General features: G+C 42.5%; 1 long non-coding RNA gene across 1 annotated transcript; it reads left to right on the top strand.

Moving 5' to 3' along the window:
* The first annotated feature begins 8,109 nt into the window (after positions 1–8,109).
* Positions 8,110–11,777, top strand: LOC144483243 (uncharacterized). Its single transcript, XR_013495981.1, has 3 exons — positions 8,110–8,242; positions 9,207–9,329; positions 11,695–11,777. It is a non-coding gene; the product is annotated as an uncharacterized LOC144483243 (long non-coding RNA).
* The last annotated feature ends 629 nt before the right edge of the window (positions 11,778–12,406 follow it).

Here is a 12,406-nt window from a genome sequence, read left to right as displayed (position 1 = left end):
AAGTGCCGATCGGCGCTGCAGGATATTGGGCGCATTAAGCCCTGCCCACAGGCCTGCAGCACGATTTGGAATTGCTGATATTTTTTCAGGCAGAGTGCGTGTGGGTACGCCTGAGAACGGGTCTAAAAGTTGGATCCGAAACACTCCCAGTTTCAAGTCTGCCCAGCACTTAGAATCAAAAAGGTAAAATAGGGCCCATTATCTTTTTGATGGCTTCAATGTGGAATCTTATCAGTACATTTAAATCCCTCTTTTACATAGTCTAAACTTATTAATATGGTGAAAGATGACAGCGCTCTTTGAGCAACAACGTGCATTCACAGACAGTATATATGAGGGAATTCTATGCGGCATTTTTTAATCTCACCGCTACCTCATTTTTCAGCATGAAACAGTGAAACAAAGTGCTGTTTAAATGGATCTTGTCTATTTTGAAAGGGCCTTTAATTAGGCAACCAATGTTCCCACCTGAAGCAGATAGGAGGCTCCTTAAAATATTTGATTCCGGTTTCCATAAGGTATTTAGGATCCCAATGCAATGTTGGCCTTTCACTAGGTTTATTTGGTAGCAAAAGCCACAAGCTTTCGGAGCCTTAAGCTCCTTCTTCAGGTGAGTTGGAATTCTGTTCACAAACAGGGCATATAAAGACACAAACTCAATTTACAGAATAATGGTTGGAATGCGAATACTTACAACTAATCAAGTCTTAAAGGTACAAACAATGTGAGTGGAGAGAGCATTAAGACAGGTTAAAGAGATGTGTATTGTCTCCAGACAGGACAGCCAGTGAAATTCTGCAAGTCCAGGCAAGCTGTGGGGATTACAGATAGTGTGACATGAACCCAATATCCCGGTTGAGGCCGTCCTCATGTGTGCGGAACTTGGCTATCAGTTTCTGCTCAGCGACTCTTTGCCGTCGTGTGTCATGAAGGAGCGGAGAAGCTACGGCATCTCCTCCGGAGCCTTCAACATGTCATTGATGAAGACGAACATCTCGCCAAGGCCATCCCCACACCCCCACTTCTTGCCTTCAAACAACCGCACAACCTCAAACAGACCATTGTTTGCAGCAAACTACCCAGCCTTAAGGAGAACAGTGACCACGACACCACACAACCCTGCCACAGCAACCTCTGTAAAACGTGCCAGATCATCGACACAGATGCCATCATCTCACGTGAGAACACCATCCACCAGGTACACAGTACATACTCTTGCAACTCGGCCAACGTTGTCTACCTGATACGCTGCAGGAAAGGATGTCCCGAGGCATGGTACATTGGGGAAACCATGCAGATGCTGCGACAACGGATGAATGAACACCGCTCGACAATCACCAGGCAAGACTGTTCTCTTTCTGTTGGGGAGCACTTCAGCGGTCACGGGCATTCGGCCTCTGATATTCGGGTAAGTGTTCTCCAAGGTGGCCTTCAGGACACACAACGGCGAAGAGTCGCTGAGCAGAAACTGATAACCAAGTTCCGCACACATGAGGACGGCCTCAACCGGGATATTGGGTTCATGTCACACTATCTGTATTCCCCACAGCTTGCCTGGACTTGCAGAATTTCATTGGCTGTCCTGTCTGGAGACAATACACATCTCTTTAACCTGTCTTAATGCTCTCTCTCCACTCACATTGTTTGTACCTTTAAGACTTGATTAGTTGTAAGTATTCGCATTCCAACCATTATTCTGTAAATTGAGTTTGTGTCTTTATATGCCCTGTTTGTGAACAGAATTCCCACTCACCTGAGAGGCTGATTAATTTATTTAAATTTATGGAAATATTAATTTCCATCTCTTTAGCGAGCCCGGTGCTCAATCATCCGGGCTCGCTTGCCTTTATGGCCTGGATAAAGGCAAGGAAAACACCTGCTCCTCATGAACGGAGAACAGTTGTGTTGGCCTTGCTGGTGGAACTGGAGGCCATTAAGCCTCCCTGGGGAGGCTGAGGGCAAGGCAGGGGTGCCCCTGGCACTTTGGCACTACCAGCCTGGCACCTGGGGCAATGCACACTGGGCAGTGCTGGGGGTGGGGCCTGTGGAGGTAGTGCCATGGGGTGGGGTCTGTGGGGGCAATCCAGGGGGCGGGACCAATGGGGGCAGACCAATGGGGAGGCAGGCCAATGGGGGGTTGGGCCAGCGGGGGCCCACTGCCACTCTGCCTGTGATCGGTGGGGAAGGGAATAGGGGCCGCGATCGGTCTGGGCAGCCGGGGCGGGGGAGGGGTGGGGGGGGGCTGCATCTCGGGCTCCGGGCCACGGGCCCCTGCAGGGGAGGCATTGCTGTTTGAGGATGCCTGCTGTAGCAGGGGCCTGACAGCTCTCTCTCTGTTTGTCAGGCCCCTGCTACTGTTAATGCGCATGTGCAGCATCAGAGGTCCGCGCATGTGCAATACCTCCCTCGACAGGCTGTCTGGTGAGTTAAGCCCCGCCCACAGCCTCTCTGGCTAGAAACTGACTAGCCCAAAATTTCAGAGACAGAGTGCATAAGATTGGGCATGAAAACTCGCCCGAAAAACGGATCTGGAACTCTCCCATTTTCAGACAAGCTGGATACTTGGAAAAAATCTCGTAAAATTCCACCCTAAGAGTGTGGTCTAGAACACTTTGAAAAATAGCTGACTAACAACATAAAATTGGATCTATGGTAAAGGGAAGTGATTTCAACTTCTCCAGATGTTTTAAACCAGTCTATCTGCTTTGCTTACATGCAGCTGGCATTCAAGATGCATTGATACTGATCCCTGTACCTACCTGTTTTGAGTAAATGACCTGACCCAGAAACCCCAGGAGCGAATTTTCCCATATTTTTTCAGTGAAAACAGGCTTGTAGCTCTCCAGCTGCACAGCTGAGTTTTTAGACCAGATTTTCTAGAATTCTGAAGAAGAAATCAGTGGACAATTTACACCGTCAGTCAGGTGTAAATTGCTTGGTAAGAGCTGGTAAGGCCAGCTCCACAAAGATTGGGGCACCATCTTTAAAGGGATCCCTGATCAGCACAGAAAGTAAGCCACTCCAATAAATGCCCCCCGCCACCCCACACACGCGGACACAGAGGACCCCCTTCCCCACACATGGGGCAATGCCAATATGTGCCACAGACAGTGCAGTGATTCATGCCTTTATAAACCTGTTGTAAATCTCGAGGTGTGAATATTGATTGAGGGGGGATCATGTGGCAGGGGTCTCACTTCATATATTATAATTAATTAAAATGTATTACAATGAAGTTCTCACCCTTTGTGGGTGGGAACCTTGTCACATCACCGGCAAGATGCATGGAAAATCTGGAAATGAGATCTCGCCAGTGAGAATCTAATTTCCTGATTTTTGTGAGATTATGCGCCCACGTTACTGTTCATGCAGACATTGAACGCATGCACAAAATTGCCCCTATGATCTTTATTTTTGTTTTGCCATAGTTACCACTACAGAACAGGACATTCAGACTCCACTTTATCTGCTGAATCTTGTTTCCACTGAGTACATTAACTTATTGAAGAGGTCTAATAGGTTTGGCAGGTATAAACTGCCTTCCATAAAGTCATGCTGATTCCGTTCTATTTCTCTAGGTGCTCACTATTCACTCCTTCAGGATACCTGCTAATATTTTAGTTACTGAAGATGCCAGGCTTATTGATAATTATTTTTGTAGGTTTTTTATGGTTCTTTGTTTTAAAAAAAAATTGTATTGTTCCCTCTTCTCAAGTCCTCAGCATCTATTACTGTTTCCAAAGGCACCTTAAAACGCCAGTCAGGAGATATCCAATTTAATTTGCCATGTTCATAAGTACCTTATTGTACACTCCTTCAGAGCTATCCTTTTGTCCTCTTTTCCTTTCAACCTTTCATGCATTACTCAATTATTAATTTCAATTATTCTCTATGACATGTTTATTTTAGATCTTGGAAATATTATAGCAGAAAATATTGGAAACCAGAGCTTTACCTTAAAATGGTTCGTTTTGACCTCAGCATCGTGTGGAAGCTATAATATTGAGAAATCCCCTGAAGATGGAACGTTTCATTGTACTTTCAACTTCAGCAAAAACACCTGTAATTTTGTTGATTTAAGCCCAGGTCAAACTTATACATTGAGTATAAGTATCGATGATAAAGCCAACAGAACTCTAACACGTACCTTGAATGTTACTACAGGTAAAGTTATAAAGTAATATATGAATTGTCAAATTTCTAATGCTTCCAGAATTAAGAGCCCTGAGGAGGTAGGAAAGGAACAGGGGAGAGATGTAGCTGCTGGAAAAATCCAGAAATAAGAGTTTCCCAGAAGTCATTTACAGGATGTGGACATCACTGGCTAGGCCAGCATTTATTCCTCCTTCCTATTTGTCCTTCAGAAGGTAGTGATGAGATGCCTTCTTGAACTGCTGAAGTCCCTGAGGTGTAGGTACACCCAGAATGCTGTTAGGGAGGGAATTCCAAGATTTTGATCCAGCTACCATGAAGGAACGATGATACATTTCCAAGTCAGGATGTTGAGCGACTTGGAACCTCCAGGTGGTTGCGTTCCTAGATATCTGCTGCTCTTGCCCTCCTAGATGGTAGTAGTCGTGGGTTTGGAAGCTTCCGTTTAAGAAACATTGGTGAGCTCCTGCAGTGCACCTTGTAGAAGGGCAGCATAGTGGCTAGCACTGCTGCCTCACTATGCCAGCATCCTGGGCTTGATTCCAGCCCTGGGAGTTTGTACATTCTCCCCGTGTCTGCATGGGTGCTCTGGTTTCCTCCCACAGTCCAAAGATGTGCAGGTTAGGTGGATTGACCATGCTAAATTACCTCTTAGTGTCCAAAAATGTGTAAGTAAGGTGGTTAGTCATGGTAAGTGGTTAAATGAATAGGACGGGGTGGGGGAGGGGGGGCGGTGCGAGGGGCCTGGGTAAAATGCTCTTTCAGAAAATCCAATGGGCCAATTGGTCTCTTTGCACTGTAGGGATTCTGCCACTGTTTGTCAGTGGTGGAGAGAGTGATTGCTGTGGAAGCGTTAGCAATTAAACAGCCTGCATTGTCCTGAATAGTGTCAAGCTTCTTGAGTGTTGTTGGAGCTCCACTCATCCAGGAAAGTGGAGAGTATTCCATTACAGTCCTGACTTGTGTCCTGTAGATAGTGAACAGGTTTTGGGGAATCAGGAGGTGAGTTATCCGCCATAGGATTCCTAGCCTTTGACCAGCTCTTGTAACCACAGTATTTATATGGCTAGTCCAGTTCAGCTTCTGGTTAATGGTAACCCCCAGGAAGTTGATAGTGATGGATTCAGTGAGGGTAATGCCATTGAATGTCAAGAGTCATTGGTTAGATCCTCTCTTGCTGGAGATGGTCATTGCCTGGCACTTGTGTGATCCGAATGTTACCTGCCGCTTCTCAGCCCAAATCTGGATATTGTCCAGATGTTGCTGCATTTGGACATGGACTGCTTCAGTATGAGATTGGACTGCTTCAGCTGAAGATGGTTGGGTCCAGGACACTACCCCGAGGAACCCCTGCAGTGATGTCCAGGAGCTGTAATGATTTATTTTGGTGAAAAAAATTAAATCTTCTGAATGGTATCCAGATTTGCCATACAGTATTGAGACATGGCTAGTGGGCCAGTTTAAGCTTCAGACATTAAGGGAGAAGATAAATTTTAGAGGCTCCATGCAGAGTTTGGATAGTGGGTTTTAGGGGATTGAACATCAGAGGAAAAGTTATTCGGCTAAGCTGTCTAATCATGGACAGCTTTGCAACCGAGGCAGTCGGATTTCCAACAGGGTCATTTACAGATTGGTTGGAGGGGCAGAAGGAGGCAGTTCTTCAGGAGATCTTAGTTCACACACCATGCTGAAAAGGCAAATCAGCCATTCTCACCTTCCTTCAGATGTTGGGTTTCCCGAGGCTTGGAAAACACAGGCCCCATGAATTCAATATAAAAGAGGTTAAATGAGGCTCTAATATATTTTAAGGGTGGACCCATCTGCAGGGAACTGATCATTTGTCGCCACCTCCCTTAAAACAAAAATAGACATGATGGAGGCAAACTATGGTCAGATATATGATCTTGTTTATTTATTTAGGCTATTTCATACAGAAATTATAATTACCATTCTGTTAGACATTCTTGTGTGAATCATTTCCCTTCATGCAGTGCCTGCATTTGTATCGAACATCACATGCCCATCGAGTGGAACCCGAAATACTTCTCTGACAGTTACGTGGGCAGCAGCAAAGGGATACGTGCTTTTGTACATCATTCAGTTGACATCAATGTTTAATGAGAAGCAGCAGATTGAAAGATCACCCCAAAATTTACTTGCTCAGATTCTTAATTTACAACCTGGTCGTACTTACACCATCACAGTGATAACTAAGACAACTGGCAGCTTGGTGAATACAGGAATGAAAGTGCAGCACAATACAGGTATGGGGAATTACTGTAATTGATTGAAATTATAGACTGGTATGTTCCATTGTAAGTGAATGACTATAAAATAATGAAGATTCTGCGAACCGTGAGATGGCTTTTAGTTTGTTTATCAAAGAGTCAACTGATAACCCCAATGGTCGCCTTTCATGCAATAAAACTGGTTTATGCTATAAATTGCCATTTGTTTCAATACCAACTATATTATCACAGCTTCCTACTGTTGATAAAATTGCATCAAAATTGTTAATGTCTGGGATTACCTTTTGTTTAAATGTCACAATTGAAGTTAGCTATAGATTAATTGATATTACTTATTGAACGTGACTTCAGAAAACTATTAGTGTGACATCAAGTTGTTTAGCCTGAAACACTCTGATCGACGCTTGGATTGACTTCATACCGGCCTGGCATGTTGTAAATTCAATTCCAGATATATTGGAAATATATTATTTAACCAAGCTTGCAAAATGGCCATTGTTCAGAGTTTCAATGTAAGAAGAATGTTGTGACTGATAAAATCAATAAAACCGTGAATAGATTACCTAAAAAAGATCAGATTTAATCTCCACTCCTTCATGGCCTGTCAAAAAATAAATTTAACTATCATACCTGGGGAATTATTAGATGGCAACATTTGCCCTGGATTAACCTTGACATTACATTACCCTTAAAACCAGCCACGCTTTTGAAATGACAGTTTCCCATTCAAATTTTTAAAAACCTTTTTTTCGGTTGCTCGCCCAGTTCCCCGGCCGTTATGACCGGCTCCCCGACGGATCCTTAGAAACGCCACAGGTGTGTGCAGCTCGCGCGGTGTGTGTGTGAACCTGGGGGCACAAGCTACCTGTGGAGACGCCGCAGGTGCGTGCCGCTCGCGCAGCGCGTGCGTGTGCAGCACGCCAGCCCGTGCCGCCTGAGCCGCGGAAGCATTTCCACCGTCCAATTCGCTCATGGGAATGCTTTCCGCAGCCAACCAGATGCTAAAAGTTACATTTCCAACTGTGGATTTTCACTCACTGGAATGAAAAGTTCCCAGAGTCACAGCAGTTGCCTGTTGGGCCTGGTTCATTTCCTGGGGGGAAAAAAACTCTGTATTCTGTAACTTGATTTTGTGTCTCTGTGTGCCTTGAATGTGAGCAGATATCCACTCCATCTGAGGAAGGATCAGGGCTCCGAAAGCTAATGGCATTTGCTACCAAATAAACCTGTTGGACTTTAACCTGGTGTTGTTAAAACACTTGTGAAAAAAAAACTCAGCACGTCTGACAGCATCTGCGGAGAGAGAATAGAGCCAACCTTTTGGAGCCTGGATGACCCTTCATCAGAGCTCATCCAGACTTGAAACGATGGACGGGGATTTTGCAGACCGCATTCGCTCTCAAGATCAGCAAATCCCGCCCGGGAGGTCAACGGAACTTTGCATGGTCCACACCCTGCCCGCTGCGATTCCCATGGTGGGTGGGACAGGAAAATTCCACCTTTTGGCTCTATTCTCTCTCTGCAGATGCTGTCAGACCTGCTGAGTTTATCCAGTATTTTCAGTTTTCGTTTCAGATTCCAGCATCCGCGTTATTTCGCCTTTATAGTATGGTTCATTTACTGTTCAGTAATAAAGAGGTAATAAAACATTGCACGGATTAAATTTGCATATAGTTGAACTGCATGCATTATTGAACTTTCAGATTCAGATGAATGCAGCAATGGAGATAATCAGTGTGAGCAGATATGCATTGAACGCAATAAGTTTGAAGATAATCGAGGCTATGAATGCAGTTGCAAAACTGGATTTAAATTGGATTCAGATGACACAAGTTGCACACGTAAGAGGAAAGCGACAGAAGGATATATTTTGTCATAATAATGAACATTGCTGAAAAAAAGACATTGGCCGGAATTTTCCGGCCGTTCACGCCGACGGGATTCCCTGGTCCCACTGCAGTGAACGGTCAGAAAATTCCAGCCATGTTGTTGAAGCTTTTTGTCTTGCACTCACAAGAATACGGAATGTAAAGGGAACAACAATTTATATGTCATGAGAAGAGAATGCTAATTGGTTGGTAATTGAATTCTGATTGGTAGAGGCATTGTCATGGAGGATGCACCAGAAAACTGACCACTGACAGTTAACTGCCAACCTTTATTGAAATTTTTGATACCCTATCCTTCCATAGTAATCAGGGACCAAAAGTGGGGCCTTGGACTTTATTTATGGGTTGTGCGATATACAGCAAGCAATGATCTGATCAAAGTAGCTATTTGTCAGGATGGCTTAGATGTGCCCTATTTTAGCAGTAAGCTTGCACAGTGAGCAAATGGTTTTGGCTCTAGTTACAAGGTTGCTAATAAGGCCAATCTTATAAGATGTGGAACTGCAGGAATTCCAATGTATATATAATTATCTTATGCAATTATAATCACAAAGTAACAAGTCCTTTAAAAGAGGGGCAAGGACCTTTAAACCATGGAACATAGGTGAAAAATCTAAGTTTCCATATCTGATATTTTAGTTGAACAGAATTACTGAGCCTGAGAATGTAGGATGTTAAATTAAGAAACATAATTAAACAAAATGGCATTAAAAACCAGTGACGTTTAAGAAATTAAATTATTATTTATCAACTTTAATATTAACAAGATTTACAATATTTAATTCAAGAAATTTATCTGTTTATATCTATTTTATAATTGCGAAAAAATGTCACAAATGTACAGAAGTTGTTATTCTAAAAGGAAACGAAAATTGAGTAAACTCTTTAATAAGTTTTTCTGACTCTGTCATTACAGCTATTGACACTTGTACCCAGAGCTGCACAAATGCAAAATGTTTCATTGACACATCCTCTAATGAGGCTGCATGCCAGTGTAATAAAGGATACACTTTGCAAGGCTCAAGCACAGTCTGTGGAGGTGGGTTATTTTTGATATGATTTTTGCTTGTTATAAATGTATAGGGCATGAAATGGAATGGCATTGCAAAAGCTTTCCTGGGGTGCACCTCTGTCACTGCACATACAGTGTTCTGTGAGGGGAAGGCCACATATACAGGCACGCCCTATGTGCAGGGCAGGAATCAATGCAATTGTGCCGTCACCCAGTCCAAGCTATTTGTATGGTGCCAGAATGCCAAATTTGGACTGTGTGGGTCTGGGCCACAAATTTGTAGATCACTCTGAAACCAGTAAGCCAAAGAACACTGGTGATATGAAGCAAGGGTAAGAGATACTGCTGGAGGTAGCTGGTATTAAGACTACCGAATTCACAAGGTTCAAGATAGATTGGTGGTTTGAGAATATGTGAAGATTATGGGCAAAACTTCGTGGAAAGGTAACAGTGAGTTTGCAAGCCCTGGTATAATTGGTGCCTGAAAACAAAACAATCGGAGCTGAGGAAGAGATGCCCTGTTAAGTGCTTAATTTGTATTTCCATTTTCTTTCTCCCTGCTAGCTAGCTTATTAATCATGCCAGCCTGTGCAATGAATTGTGGGATTAACTTGCATTAAACATAAATTATATGATATAAATATCACTAATCTGTTATCTAACAATAGAAGAAAGTAGACACACAAAGCTGCATTCATGCTGACAAAATAAAAGTCGAATGTTGATTATGAATAATTGTGCTCTTCTTTTTTGCCAAATATGTCATATAAATTAAAGCAACAAGAACCTGTTGATTTTTCCGTTTTGCTTCACTAAATTGTATGTTGAATTTGTATGTGAATTAACTTCTGATAATTTAGAGTCATAAAGTCTTAGAGGTTTACAGCATGGAAACAGGCCCTTCAGCCCAACTTGGCCATGCTGCCCCTTTTTATTAATCACTCAGCTAGTCCCAATTGCCTGCTTTTTGGCCCATATCCCTCTATACCCATCTTACCCATGTAATTGTCTAAACACTTTTTAAAAGGCAAAATTGTACCCGCCTCTAGTACTACCTCTGGCAGCTTGTTCCAGACACTCACCACCCTCTGTGTGAAAAAATTGTCCCTCTGGACCCTTTTGTATCTCTCCCTTCTCACATCAAACCTATGCCCTCTAGTTTTGGACTCCCCTACCTTTGGAAAAAGATATTGACTATCTAGCTGATCTATGCCCTTCATTATTTTATAGACCTCTATAAGATCACCCCTAAGCCTCCTATGCTCCAGAGAAAAATGTCCCAGTATATCCAGCCTCTCCTTATAACTCAAACCATCAAGTCCCGGTAGCATCCTAGTAAATCTTTTCTGCACCCTTTCTAGTTTAATAATATCCTTTCTATAATAGGGTGACCAGAACTATACACAGTATAGTTGGCCTTACCAATGTCTTGTACAACTTCAACAAGATGTCACAACTCCTGTACTCAATGTTCTGACCAACGAAACCAAGCATGCTGGATGCCTTCTTCACCAATCTGTCCACCTGTGACTCAAGTTTCAAAGAGCTATGAACCTGTACCCCTAGATTTCATTCTTCTAAAACGCTCCCCAATGTCCTACCATGAACTGAGTAAGTCCTTCCCTGGTTCAAACTACCAAAATGCATCACCTCGCATTTATCTAAATTAAACTCCATCTGCCATTCGTTAGCCCACTGGCCCAATTGACCAAGAACCCTTTGCAATCCGAGATAACCTTCTTCACCGTCCACTATGCCACCAATCTTGGTGCAAACTTACTAACCTTGCCTCCTAAATTCTCATCCAAATCATTAATATAAATGACAAATAACAATGGACCCAGCACCGATCCCTGAGGCACATCGCTAGTCACAGGCCTCCATTTGAAAAATAACCCTATACAACCACCCTCTGGCTTCTGTCATCAAGCCAATTTTGTATCCATTTGCCTACTTCACCCTGGATCCTATGAGATTTAACCATATGCAACAACCTACCATGCGGTACCTTGTCAAAGGCCTTGCTAAAGTTTATGTAGACAACATCAACTGCACTGCCTTCATCTACCTTCTTGGTTACCCCTTCAAAAACTCAATCAAATTTGTGAGACATGATTTTCCATTCACAAAGCCATGCTGACTGTCCCTAATCAGTCCTTGCATCTCTAAATGCCTGTAGATCCTGTCTCTCAGAATACCTTCTAACAACTTACCCACTACTGATGTGAGGCTCACCGGCCTGTAGTTCCCAGGCTTTTCCCTGCAGCTCTTTTTAAACAAAGGCACAACATTTGCCACCCTCCAATCTTCATGCACCTCATCCCATGTGAGTGTAAGAATCGTATAAAGCAATCTTATTCCGATGATATTCATTCTTTCTCCCTTTGCACAGATGTCAATGAATGCAAATCAAAATCAAACAATTGTAACCAAACTTGTCAAAATACTCTTGGTAGTTATAAATGTTCATGTCAGCCTGGTTACCTATTGGATCAAGGAGACAAAGCAAATTGCCATGGTAAGTCTCAATTTCACTAAAATGTACAGAAATGACAAACATCATTTATGAAAGACACCAAATTGTTTTGACAATCAAAACTGAAGAATACTTAGGCATCAGAAAATGGGGTAGGATGATATTCTTCCCAAATATTTGATTAGGATCGCAATGTTGCTTTATCCTTATTTCCTCATACAAAATAAGTTTGCATACACCTACCCACCTGCCTCTCAGGTCTATTACTTAAAAGAAGCAGAACTTTAGTTTACTTCAAGGAGTAATTATTAACCTTAATGAGGGAATCTCCAATAAGAGTGCACTGGTATTTTTTTATTTGTGTGTCCCAAATGGCTGTGTGGTTTAATAATCCATAATAATAGGGGAAGATATGTGGATTTTATATATTTTGTAATACTTTCCATTCTATTAGAATGTATAATCTCAGATATTTAAATGAAGCTTTAAAGCTATATATTTTCACCAACCATTTCAATTTTGCAGTAACATCCATTTATTAAATATCAATAAGCTGATAATTAACTCTTATTCAGATTAACCATCATGATTGCAGGAGCACAATTGCCTTGATCAATACAATGAATAT

Source organism: Mustelus asterias, chromosome 3 (assembly GCF_964213995.1).
Source record: "Mustelus asterias chromosome 3, sMusAst1.hap1.1, whole genome shotgun sequence".
Taxonomy (NCBI): Eukaryota; Metazoa; Chordata; class Chondrichthyes; order Carcharhiniformes; family Triakidae; genus Mustelus; species Mustelus asterias.
This window is presented reverse-complemented; position numbering and strand designations above follow the sequence as displayed.